General features: G+C 42.4%; 1 protein-coding gene across 4 annotated transcripts in view; it reads left to right on the forward strand.

Moving 5' to 3' along the window:
• LOC122559762 (receptor-type tyrosine-protein phosphatase R-like) overlaps positions 1-12,453 on the forward strand; it is a 211,488-nt gene that overhangs the window by 104,243 nt on the left and 94,792 nt on the right. The gene's annotated exons all lie outside the window — the stretch shown is intronic.

Raw genomic sequence — 12,453 nt, forward strand, 5'->3', positions numbered from 1 at the left:
CTTCCTAACCTGCAATCTTCTTCCTGACCTCTCCGCCCCCACCCCCACTCTGGCCTATCACCCTCACCTTATCACCCTCACCTTAACCTCCTTCCACCTATCGCATTTTCAACACCCCTCCCCCAAGTCCCTCCTCCCTACCTTTTATTTTAGCCTGCTTGGCACACTTTCCTCATTCCTGAAGAAGGGCTCATGCCTGAAACGTTGATTCTCCTCTCCTTGGATGCTGCCTGACCTGCTGTGCTTTTCCAGCAACACATTTTCATCCCTGATGTAGAGGAGACCACATTGGATGCAGCGGATGCAGTAGATGACATTGGGAGAGGTGCAGGTGAATTTCTGACAGATGTGGAAGGATCCCTTGGGGCCTTGGACTGAGGTGAGGGGAGTGGTGCGGGCGCAGGTTTTGCACTTCCTGCGGTGGCAGGGAAAGGTGCCAGGAGTGGGGTGTGGGCTGGTGGGGGCTGTGGGCCTGACGAGGGAGTCATGAATGCTGATCGGGATGGGGAGGGAAATATATGTCTTGGGGGTGGGGTCCATTTGGAGGTGGCAGAATTGGCAGAGGATGATGCATTGTATGTGGAGGTTGATGGGGTGGAAGCTGAGGACCAGGGGGATTCTGTCCTTGTTGTGTTGGGAGGGGTGGGGTTCAAGGGTGGTGGTGCGTGAAGTGGAGGAGATGCACTGGAGGGCATCATCAGCATTACCACCGATGCCTAGAAGACAATGCCTCATATTCCGCCTTGGGACCCTGCAACCACATGAGATAAATGTGGATTTCAACAGCTTCCTCATTTCCCCTCCCCCACATTATCCCAGTCCCAAGCCTCCAACTTGGCACTGCCCTCCGGATGCATCCATCACTGCCCCCTCTTACCTATCACCTTCTCCATCACCTTCATCCACCTATTGCTTTCCCAGCTCTCCCCAATAACACACCCCCTCCCCCCACCCCACCCAACTTATCTCTCAGCCCCGACTCACAAACCTCATTCCTGATGAAGGGCTTATGCCTGAAACGTCAATTTTCCTGCACTTCGGATTCTGCCTGACCTGCTATGCTTTTCCAGCACCATACTCTCGTCTTGTACCATGCAGTAGGCATGAAGCCCAAGTGATACAAAACTCCCACCTTCAAGTTGTCTTGCATCTGAAAACAAAACCCAAATGCATATTCACTTTCTCAGGGCCACAGACATAGAAAAAGGCTGGTACAGATTAATCTAAATCCAGCTTTGGTACAAAAAGGAGAGATGATGTGACCAGTCTTGCATCTTGGTGACATGGCCTAGATAGAATGGTTAAGGTGCAGTCTGCAGCATAACATATCTGCAAATAACTTTGTGCTGCGCAATTTATGACTGTTCATGAATAGTTCATGACTTCGATCATATTTCTATGGTCTTTCTTCTTTAATCCAGATCGCTTGGCAGGAATAACAGGCTACATTTTTAACTGAGACTGAGGTCCCACTACCAGAACACAATTGGGAACTAACTGCCCCCACTCCAGTGGGTGGTGAAACTAAGGGACAGCATGTTGCCAATTAACAAATTAATAATCCCCCCACCCACCACCAACATCTGGGCTGCTCTCTAATGTAGGAAAGTAGCTCACTTCCCAGTGGAGCCAGCTTAATCGGGGCTGCACTCCCAGCGACCTCAGCAGCCAGGCTGCATAAGGTGGTCACTGCTGAGGATGGTTCACCAGTGGCTGGGTGCCCTCAAAGACGGATTCTGGGGTGGAATCCATATCATTGCAGAAAGGCCACAGCCATCGGGTGGTGAGGTTTGGGGGGACTGGGGTGAGTGGCACCATTGCTGTGGGCATTTGGCCGTTGTCCATAAGATGGAACCAGACCTCGATGAAACCCAATGGAAGGCTGCCCAAGTTGTCCTGCAAGCTTTCTCACACAGTGGAATGCCTATCTAATGTGGGGAAAATTCCTCCAGGAATGGGAAGAGAACCTTATTTAGCTACTAAGTTGATCAATTGACAAGGTTCCTCCTTTGGCAATATGCCATGGCAGCAGGAAGACATCAAGAATCCCACCTGACCCTTTTCCCCATTATAATGCCGCCCTGAACCCAATGGGTTATAAATTTCCACAAATAATCAAGCATGTTGACTTTTTAAATTAATGTACAGCAAGAAAAATAATTCACTTGGGCAACTTGTCCGAAATTAACTTTGTCCGCCTCTTGGTGACCAATTACAAACTGACGTAGCCCAGACTCCTGTGTGGTGGAAGGGAAATATTAGTGAAATTTAAAGTAGGAAAAGCTAAATGAAAGAGAAATATAGCAAAACTGGTCTGCTCATATACCCACAAAAAATATTGAGTTGTTTTATTAAAGACAACATACGTCAGATGGTTTTACCTTAGGTTGTTATTAAACTATATCCCTCACTTGTAGGAGGAAACAGATTGATAAATTGAAAATCGTATGAATCATATGTCAGTGCAGTTTCCTGGCAGGGGATGCCAGATTGTTAAGATTAACATGAGAGGACTTGTGCCAAAATTGGGAGAGTAGTCCCACAGACGGGATGAGCAACAGCCTTTTATAGTTACACTCAGAAAATAATACTTCACAGCTAATATCACAGATTTCTCCTTCACCATCCTGGGTATGTTCTGTCACACCAGCAAGACAGGTGAAAATGGCGATATAGTGATATATGGTGAAAAATGAGTGGCCCTTCAAGTTTCTGACGTTGACTTTGGACCCCAGGAGATAGTGAGGACTGCAGATGCTGAAGCATCACAGTCGATAAAGTGTGGTGCTGGAAAAAGCACAGCAGGTCAGGCAGCATCCAAGGAGCAGGAGAGTCGACGTTTCGGGCGTCCTGATGAAGGGTCATGTCTGCAGTGCTTTTTCCAGCACCACACTTTATTGACTTTGGACCCCATCAAGTGTCATTTGATGTGGCAAGAAAGCCCATGCTAATTATCACCCAGAAACCTCCCTTAGCTGATGGAGCCAGTAGTCTTCCATGTTGACCACCATGTTGACAAAACATTGAGAGTAGCAAGGACATAGAATTTGTTCTGTTTTATTATCCAAGTATTACTCAGTCGTACCACCCTTGGCCAAAGCTGTCTGAATCCTGAAGGACACATCTGTCAGTCTGGACATGCAGTACATAATAAGAAAATCAGCAATGCGGAAAACTCTGCTTTACCTAACCCACCACCTAGTCTACCTGAATCCATCCATGACAATATTGACAGGAGTGAGCAATGTCCAGTACTCTTGGAAACAAGTCCTTTCTTCACAGTCTTTGAGTACAACGGCGCTACCACCATTACAACTGAATACATTCAGAAGAGATATAGCAACTCAAAACTGGATGTCCATGTGAAATTGTGGGCCATTGGCAGCAGCAGAATTATGTGCCATCACAATTTGTAATATTTTTGTGTAGCATTTCTCTCACTGTGCCATTGTTATCAAGACAGAGGACCAACACTAGTTCAATGAGGGGGACATGCCAGAAGCAGTGCCTTCAGTCCTAAGGTGTCACCCTGTTGAAGCTACTACGTAGGACTGCAGTGGACATAGCAGGCAATAGGCAAAGCTGAGCAAGTGCACAGCCAATGGCAAAATGTTGGACTACTACTTTACGAGGGATGTACTTACGTTAGAGGCACTTCAGGGAAGGTTTACTAGATTGATTCCTGAGATGAAGAAGTTGTCTCAACAGGAAAAGTTCAATAGTTTGAGTCCTTCCTTGTTGGAGTTTAGAAAAATAAGAGGTGAAGCATGTTTAGATTCGGAGGGTAATTGGCAGGATGGATGCTGAAAGGATGTTTTCCCTCATAGACAAAGGGCATAATTTCAAAATAAGGGGTGCTTGTGTATAAATGAATGATTCAGACAATCATTCAATTACCAGAAGGTTTATATCACCGATGAATCCATATTCAATCTAATAACCAATACCTAGAAGAAAAGAAGGAGATAAACTTGGTAACATGAAAAATTATAGCAGATGCAGAAATTAAAGGATTAGGTCAGTAGCAATAACGACAAATAAATAAAGGTGACTCAGGATGGAGTCTTTACTATTTTCTGAACAACAAACAGTTCACTTACAGATCGAGAGTGTGTTGCTGGAAAAGCACAGCAGGTTAGTCAGCATCCGAGGAGCAGGAGAATCGACGTTTCAGGCATAAGCCCTTCATCAGGAATGAGGTCTGATTCTCCTGCTCCTTGGATGCTGTCTGACCTGCTGTGCTTTTCCAGCACCACACTCGTGACTCTGATCTCCAATCTTCACTTTCTCTAGTTCACTTACAGGTGATTAGAAACGATTAATTGAAACAACATTTACATGTTTGAGCATTTGAATATTTTCATAAAAGTTGAGAACTTTGTTATTTCTCTGAAATTGTGTGAACCATTCCTTTATGTGCAAGTGTAATCTCAGTGAACATCAGCTGTGGGAAAACTGTCACAAACCTCATTTCTGAGAGCAAATGGAGATTTCTCCTGTTTGTTGCGTTGCGTTGCGTGCTAAAAAGTAATTTTGCAGACAAACTAATCTACAGGAACATGAGGACCGTTGTGTAACTAGTATTTGTGAGCAGTCAGTTCCCTTAGATTTAGAGTACTAATCTTATCATGGCTAGGACAGAGGTGTATTGGCAGTACATTAGAAAGCGTGATTAAAAGGGGAAAGCTGAAATTGCTCTCATGTCAGCTGTTTTCCTTCACAGGATACTGAGTGGTTCCTGTCGCAACCAGATACTGATTGCATAAAACCTCAATCCAGAAATGCTTGTCAAAAATCATTTCCTCAGCCAATTTGGACCTGCTGAGGTTGGAATAGCTTTGTCACATCCAAGGTGGCCTTCATTGTTCAGAGAGCGGGGTTCAGTCATTCTGATTATAGCAGATATCCGCACTAGAGGCTTATGCTGTTGCCTTGCCCAGGCATTAAAAGGACAGCATCCTGAACAAACTGCACTGGCACATATTAAACATTCCTATAGCCTGATTTATTGCTTCACTGTAATTGTGACACATAAAATTATGCAGCAAATAGTCTTAGGAGATACGTGACCAAATAATCACTTATTGTTCTTATTGGACTGATTCACTCACAAAAAATTAATTTAGTTATTTAATTGGGTTAGATCGTATTTCTGTGCACAATTTTATAACTGAAATTTAAAGATTAGTTATCGAAGGAGCCAGGTAGATCAGAACTACAAAATCAAACTTTCTATTTCCAGAAAGGTGAACAATAGTATTTCCTTTACTCTGTTATCCTTTTATATAAAAAGAAATAGTCACAAAGCTCTGTGTTCCTTTTATACAAAGAATGTGGAGCCATGCCAGTCTGCTTTAAAACCAGTTCTGCTAAAAGGCCTGCTGATTCCAAAGACTTGGATGAGAAAATCAATTTTCAAACCTCATAAACATCACTTAAAAATCACTTCTGAAATGGTGACATAATGTCACTCAAATAATTTGGTTGCACTTTGTAATGATATTAGCAGCATTTAAACTTGTGATTTAAAGACCTGGCTGCTGGTCTATTAGTCGTGCTTCACCTTTCACATTCTCATCTCTACAACCCCTCCCTGTAATTCCCAGTTGTTATCATTTGCATTGCTCCTCATCAAAATGTATTCATCATCACTAATTTTGATGAATTATGTGCCTGTGACAAATGTAAACATTCCCTTGTCATCCTTCTCTGTTTGTCTGCAGCCTTTCGTCCAGTTGACCGCATTCCAATGCTTCTCCTCTGTCATCTGCTCTTAACTGGTTCCACTCTTAAACGTGTTCTCTTTATTTTTCTACTTCATACTAAGAGGGGCTGTATTTTTAAATTTTTTAACTTTGTTTCTTTATTTTTTTCTACTTTGTACCTAAGATTTTGCACCTCGCTACCTTGTACCTAAGATGATGCCGGGAGCGGCGACGTTGTATACTTTTCACTGCACCCGTACCTCTTTACTTGAGTACACATGACAATAAAGTGTAATGCTAATTCTAAACATTTAATTATAGTCAGGGCATCATTAGCAAAGACTGAGTGGCAGCAGTGTGTATCATGTAGAAGATACACCACAGCAACTCACTCAGGCTCCTTTGACAGCATCTTCCCAAACTGCAACCCTCACCACCTAGGACAAGAGGAGCACATGCAGAAGAACACCAGTACCAGCAAGTTCCTCTCCAAGGCCAGCAACACTCTGGCTTCGCATAGTCAAGAATGAGAGATCACATCCAGAGTGAGACATGACCCGACTGAGTGTATAGTTCAACAATTTTGGCACAGCTTGCAGTGCAAATGGGCAGAGGTACTTTTTGCTTGCTTTTTTTTGGCTCATAAGTTTGTAAGGTGTTTTTGACAAGAAAAATTGAAGCCAAGAATCAGGAGTCCAATGCTAAGCAAAGCATGATATCGCAGGCAAACTGTAAGTTTATTACTTGGTAATAGTTGCAAATTTGATGATCTGTTATAGGTTACTTTCAGATTTAAGCTAAATAGGAAGAATATTTATAGATAACAAGCAAAAAGACAAAAAGAAGAAAAATAAGACTTAAGTAAATAAAATAGAGGTGGAGGGCAGGTGATTTTTTTTTGTCCCTGCATGATGTGGGAGCTAGCGGATCCCATTGTGGTTCATGGTGACCACACCTGTGTCAAATATTGGTAGAAGAAAAATAAGACTTAAGTAAATAAAATAGAGGTGGAGGGCAGGTGATTTTTTTTGTCCCTGCATGATGTGGGAGCTAGCGGATCCCATTGTGGTTCATGGTGACCACACCTGTGTCAAATGTTGGTTGCTGAAGGAGTTCCAGCTCAGTGTTGATGAGCTTCAGACACTGTGACATATCAGGGTGGGGAGAGTTCCTTGGACACTGTGTTTAAGAAGGTCGTCACACTCCTTAGATTAATTACCTTGAGTTCAGTCAGTGATCAGGGACAGGAGTGTGTGACTCTGAGTGAGGCAGGTAGAGGAAAACAAGAGGTAGTGCTGCAGGGCCTCAGACTTTACCTAATAGATTTGAGGTTTGTGTGGGGAGTGTGGGGTGTAGGGCAGATGAGCAAAATGACCATAGCACCGTGGTACAGGGTACCATTTAAAGGGAGAAGAGAAAAGAGAAATGTAGTTGTAATCAGCAATAATATAGTCGGGGGAGTAGACACTGTTCTCTGTGGCCAGGATCAAGAGTCTTGAAGGTTGTATTGTCTGCCTGGTGCTGAGGTTCAGGGTGTTTCATCTGGGCTGCAGAGTAACTTGGAGTGGCAGAGGAAAGATGAATTACTGTGGTCCACGTAGTTACCAACTGATAGAGGTAGAAAGAGGAAAATAAGGAGTGTAAGCAGTTAGGGGCTAAATTAAAAAGAAGAACCAAAAAGGTAAACATATCCAGATTACTATCTGAACCACAAACTAATTAGCACAGGATCACCAAGATTATTGAGGTAAGTGCATAGCTCAAAGATTAGTATGGGAGAAATGGGTTTGAATTCACAGGATTGGCACCAGTCCTGGGAAAGGGGGAACTGTAGCTATGGGACAGCTTGAAATTTTTTTTAGATTACTTACAGTGTGGAAACAGGCCCTTCGGTCCAACAAGTCCACACTGACCCTCCAAAGAGCAACCCACCTAGACCCATTCCCCAACATTTACCCCTTCACCTAACACTATGGGCAATTTAGCATGGCCAATTCACCTAACCTTCACATTTTTGGACTGTGGGAGGAAACCAGAGCAAACCTATGCAGACACGGGGAGAATGTGCAAACTCCACACAGACAGTTGCCTGAGGCAGGAATTGAACCCGGGTCTCTGGCACTGTGAGGCAGCAGTGCTAACCATTGTGCCACCGTGCTGCCCATTATGCTGGAGTCAAGAAAAATCGCATAACTAGGTCTGTAGATAAACTTTAAACTAAATAGTGGGTGGAGTGGGAGTGGTGAGTTCAGTCACTTGGAAAATTATAAAATCAAAGGTAAAGGAAAAGATGAGTGATGGGGTTGGTTGTTACTGGAATGTAATAGAAAGGGAGAGAACAAGAGAATATCATAGTGTCTCAAGGAACCATAAAAGTGTAGGGAAATTTGATAATAGAACTTAAAGGCTCTGTATCTTGATGCACAAAGCATTTGGAATAAAGTAGATGAACTGACAGCACAAATCATAATAAATGAATATGATCTCATAGCCATTACAACATGGTGACAAGGAGATCAAAACTGGGAATATTCAGGTATATTTAACCTTTCAGCAGGATGGTAAAGGTGGTGGGGTAGCACTGTTAATAAGAACGGCAAAGAGGACAGTTGTTAGAGATGTTCGAGGCTTGGATGATGTAGAGTCGATTTGGGCAGAAGTAAAAACAGCAAAACCAAGAAGAAATTGGTAGGAATAGTGTACAGACACCCCAAACTGTAGCCACTGTGTAGAAAGGCTTTGAATCAACAAATGATAGGATGATGCAAAAAGAATAGAGCAATAATTATGGATGATCTTAATCTTCATGTTAATTGGGTCAATCTAATTGGAAAGGGTTGCTATGACAACAAATTCATAGAATGCAATAGAGATAGTTTTCTAGACAATATAGAATGAAGCCAGACAGAGAACAGACGATCTTTGATCTGATAATGGGTAATGAGGCAAGCTTAATAAATGACTTCAGAATAAAAGATCTCCCTGGATATCAGTGATCATAACACTGTAGAATTTAATATTCAGTTCGAGAGTGAGAAACTTGGGTTGAAAATAACTGTTTTTAACTTAGATAAAGGGAATTACAATAGACTTGAAGATAGACTTAGCTGAAGTATTTAAGAAAGGCAATAAGGAAAAGCCAGGGAACGACAGACCGGTGAGCCTGACCTCAGTGGAAGGTAAGTTTTTGGAGGGGATTCTGAGAGACAGGATTTGCATGTATTTGGAAAGGCATGGACTGATTAGGGATGGTCAATGTGGGTTTGTGCGTGGGAAATCATGTCTCACTAATATGATTGAGCTTTTTTGAAGAAGTGACAAAGCATGCTATGAAGGCAAAGCAGTGGATGTTGTCTATATGGACTTCAGCAAGGTGTTCAAAAAGGTTCCACATGGTAGACTGGTTAGCAAGGTTATATCACATGGAATCCAAGGAGAGCTAGCCATTTGGATACAAAATTGGCTTGAAAATAAGAGACAGAAGGTGGTGGTGGAGGGTTGTTTTTTAGTTTGGAGGCCTGTGACCAGCAGTGTGCCACAAGAATTGGTACTGGGTCCCTTGGCTTTTGTGATTTATGTAAATGATTTGGATGTGAATATAGGAGGAGTGGTTAGTATGTTTGCAGATGCCATCAAAATTGCTGGTGTTGCAGCAAAGAAGGTTATATCAGAGGAGTGGCAAATGGATTTTAATTTAGATAAGTGTGAGGTGTTGCTTTTTGGAAAGGCAAATCAGGGCAGGACTTAATATGCTTGTCTTGGGGAGTGTTGCTGAACAAAGAAACCCTAGGGTGCAGGTTCATTGTTCCTTGAAGGTGGTGTCACATGTAGACAGGATAACGAAGAAGGCACTTGGCATGCTTGCCTTTATTAGCCAATGCATTGAGCATAGGAGTTGGGATGTCATATGGCGGCTGTACAGGACATTGGTTAGGCCACGTTTGGAATACTGCATGCAATTCTGATCTCCCTGCTTTTGGAAAGATGTTGTGAAACTTGAAAGGGTGCAGAAAAGACTTATAATAATGTTGCCAAGGTTGGAAGGTTTGAGCTGTAGGGAGAGCCTGAATAGGCTGAGGGTATTTTCCATGGAGCATCAGAGACTGAGGGGTGATCTTATAGAAGTTTATAAAATCATGAGGGGCATTGATAGGGTGAATAACCAAGGTATTTTTCCAAAGGTAGGGAACTCCAAAACTAGAGACCATCGGTTTAAGGTGAGAGGGGAAGGATTTAAAAAGAACCTAAGGGGCAATGTTTTCACACAGAGGGTGGTGCATACATGGAATGAGCTGCCAGAAGAAGTGGTGGAGACTGGTATAATTATAACATTTAAAAGGCATCTGGATGCGTACATGAATAGGAAGGGTTGAGAGGGATATGTGTCAATTGCTGGCAAATTGGACTAGTTTAATTGATGGTATCTGGTCGGTGTGAATGAGTTAGACTGAAGAGTCTGTTTCCGTGCTGTATGACTCTATGACTTTAAATGAACTTGGTGGATAGATAAGCAAGAATGATAATAAGCAAACTGTGGCAGATGGTTCAGGAGGTAATTCATGACTCTTAGCAAAAATATATTCCAGTAAGGAGGCAAGATTCTAAGAGAGGGATAAGTCAACTGTGGCTCACTAGGAAATTAAGGAGAGGATTAAGTTGAAAGAAGAAGTGTATAAGGAAGCCAAAGTCAGTGATAGTCCTGAAAACTGGGATCAGTTCAGAATTTAGCAAAACGGAACTAAAAAGATAACAAAAATCGAAAAATCAAAGTCTAAATAGAAGTATTAAGTATAAAATAAAGTAAAAATAAAGCAAACTAGTGAGGAATATAAAAATTGTCAATAAAAGTTTCATTAAATATATTAAAAAAAAGAGAGGTCAAAGTGCATATCGACTTAGAAAGTGAATCTGGACAGATGGTTTTGCGCAACATGGAAATGCAGATGCATTGCATCAGTCTTTACAGTGGAAGCTACTTCAAACATTCCATTAATACAAAAGAATATGGGGAAGTGATAAAGTACCATCACCATCACCAAAACATTTCTAGTAGGCAAACTAAAGGGGCTAAAGACAGATAAGTTCCCTGGCCCTGATGGCTTGCTTCCTCAAATAGACAGCTACAGAGATACTGGTGCATTGTTTGTAATTTTCCAAAATTTGTTGGATTGTGAAGAAATACCCAAAGATTGGATAGCTGCTAATATACACTCCTATTCAAAAAGTGAACAAGACAAAAAGTGGGTAACTATAAGCCAATTAACCTCACATCTATTGTTAGAAAAGTATTGGAATAAATTATGAAGAAAGTAATTTGGAAAATCATAATCTAATCAAGCAGAGTCTTGAAAAGGAAATCATGTCTGACTAATTTATTGGTGTTTTGAGAAAGTCTCAACCAGAGTGGATAGAGGGGAATCAGTAGATATGTTGTAATTAGACTCCTAGAAGACATGTGACAAGGTACCTCACAAGATGTTAAGATAATAGCCCATGTTAGTGGAAGTAGTTTATTGGCATTGATGAAGAATCATTTTATAGGCAAGAATCAGCGAAAGGGGATAAGGGGTTCATTTCAGGTTGGCAACCCTTGACCAGTGAGGTTCCACAGGGATCAGTGCTGGAACTGCAACTGTTTACAGTATGTTTTAATGACTGGAAGGAAGGAAATGAATTTACCACAGCCAAATTTACAATCAACACAAAAATAGGTGGAAAGACATATTGTGAGAGGGAGACAAACAGTTTACAGAGAGACATTGATTAAGTAAATGAGCAAACAGTTGGCAAATAGAGTATAATTTATGAAAATGCAAAGTTGTTCACCTGGGAAGAGAGAACAAAAGAACAGAATGTTAGTTAAATGGAGAAAAACTGCAGAAAGCTGCATCACAGAGGAACATGGGGGTACTTGTGCACAAAACCCAGGAAGCTAGGCACAGGTATAGCAGGTAAATATGAAGACTAATTGAATGTTGATTCTTATTTTAAGGGGGTTAGAGTACAAGAGTTGGAAAGTCTTACTGCAGCTATACAAGGCATTGGTGAGACCATATTTGAAGTACTGTGAGTAGTTATTGAAGAAAAGGTATAATTTCATTGGAGTTTAGATTAGAGTGGTGCTGGAAAAACACAGCAGGTCGGGCAGCATCCCAGGAGCAGGAAAATTGACATTTTGGGCAAAAGCCCTTCATCAGGAATAGAGGCAGGGTGCCTGCAGAGTGGAGAGATAAATGAGAGGGGGGTGGGAGTGGGGAGAAAGTAGCATTGAAGTACACATTGATACCCTGGGGTTGAAGTGTTCCGAGGCGGAAGATGAGGCGTTCTTCCTCCAGGCATCGGGTGGTGAGGGAGCAGTGGTGAAGGAGGCCCAGGATCTCCATGTCCTCGGCTGAGTGGGAGGGGGAGTTGAAATGTTGGGCCACAGGGCGGTGGGGTTGATTGGTGCGGGTGTCCTGGAGATATTCCCTAAAGTGCTCTGCTAGAAGGCATCCAGTCTCCCCAATGTAAAGGAGACCACATCGGGAGCAACGGATACAATAAACCGTAGTGTTCAGTAAAGAGGGGAATGAGTCTGGGTGGGTTGCTCTTCGGAGGGTCAGTATGGACTTGTTGGACCGAAGGGCCTGTTTCCACACTAAGTAATCTAATCTAATCTAAATGATATTGGTGGATGTGCAGGTAAAACTTTGATAGATGTGGAAGGCTCCTTTGGGACCTTGGATGGAGGTGAGGGAGGAGGTGTGGG

This window comes from Chiloscyllium plagiosum, chromosome 19, assembly GCF_004010195.1.
Source record: "Chiloscyllium plagiosum isolate BGI_BamShark_2017 chromosome 19, ASM401019v2, whole genome shotgun sequence".
Classification (NCBI taxonomy): domain Eukaryota; kingdom Metazoa; phylum Chordata; class Chondrichthyes; order Orectolobiformes; family Hemiscylliidae; genus Chiloscyllium; species Chiloscyllium plagiosum.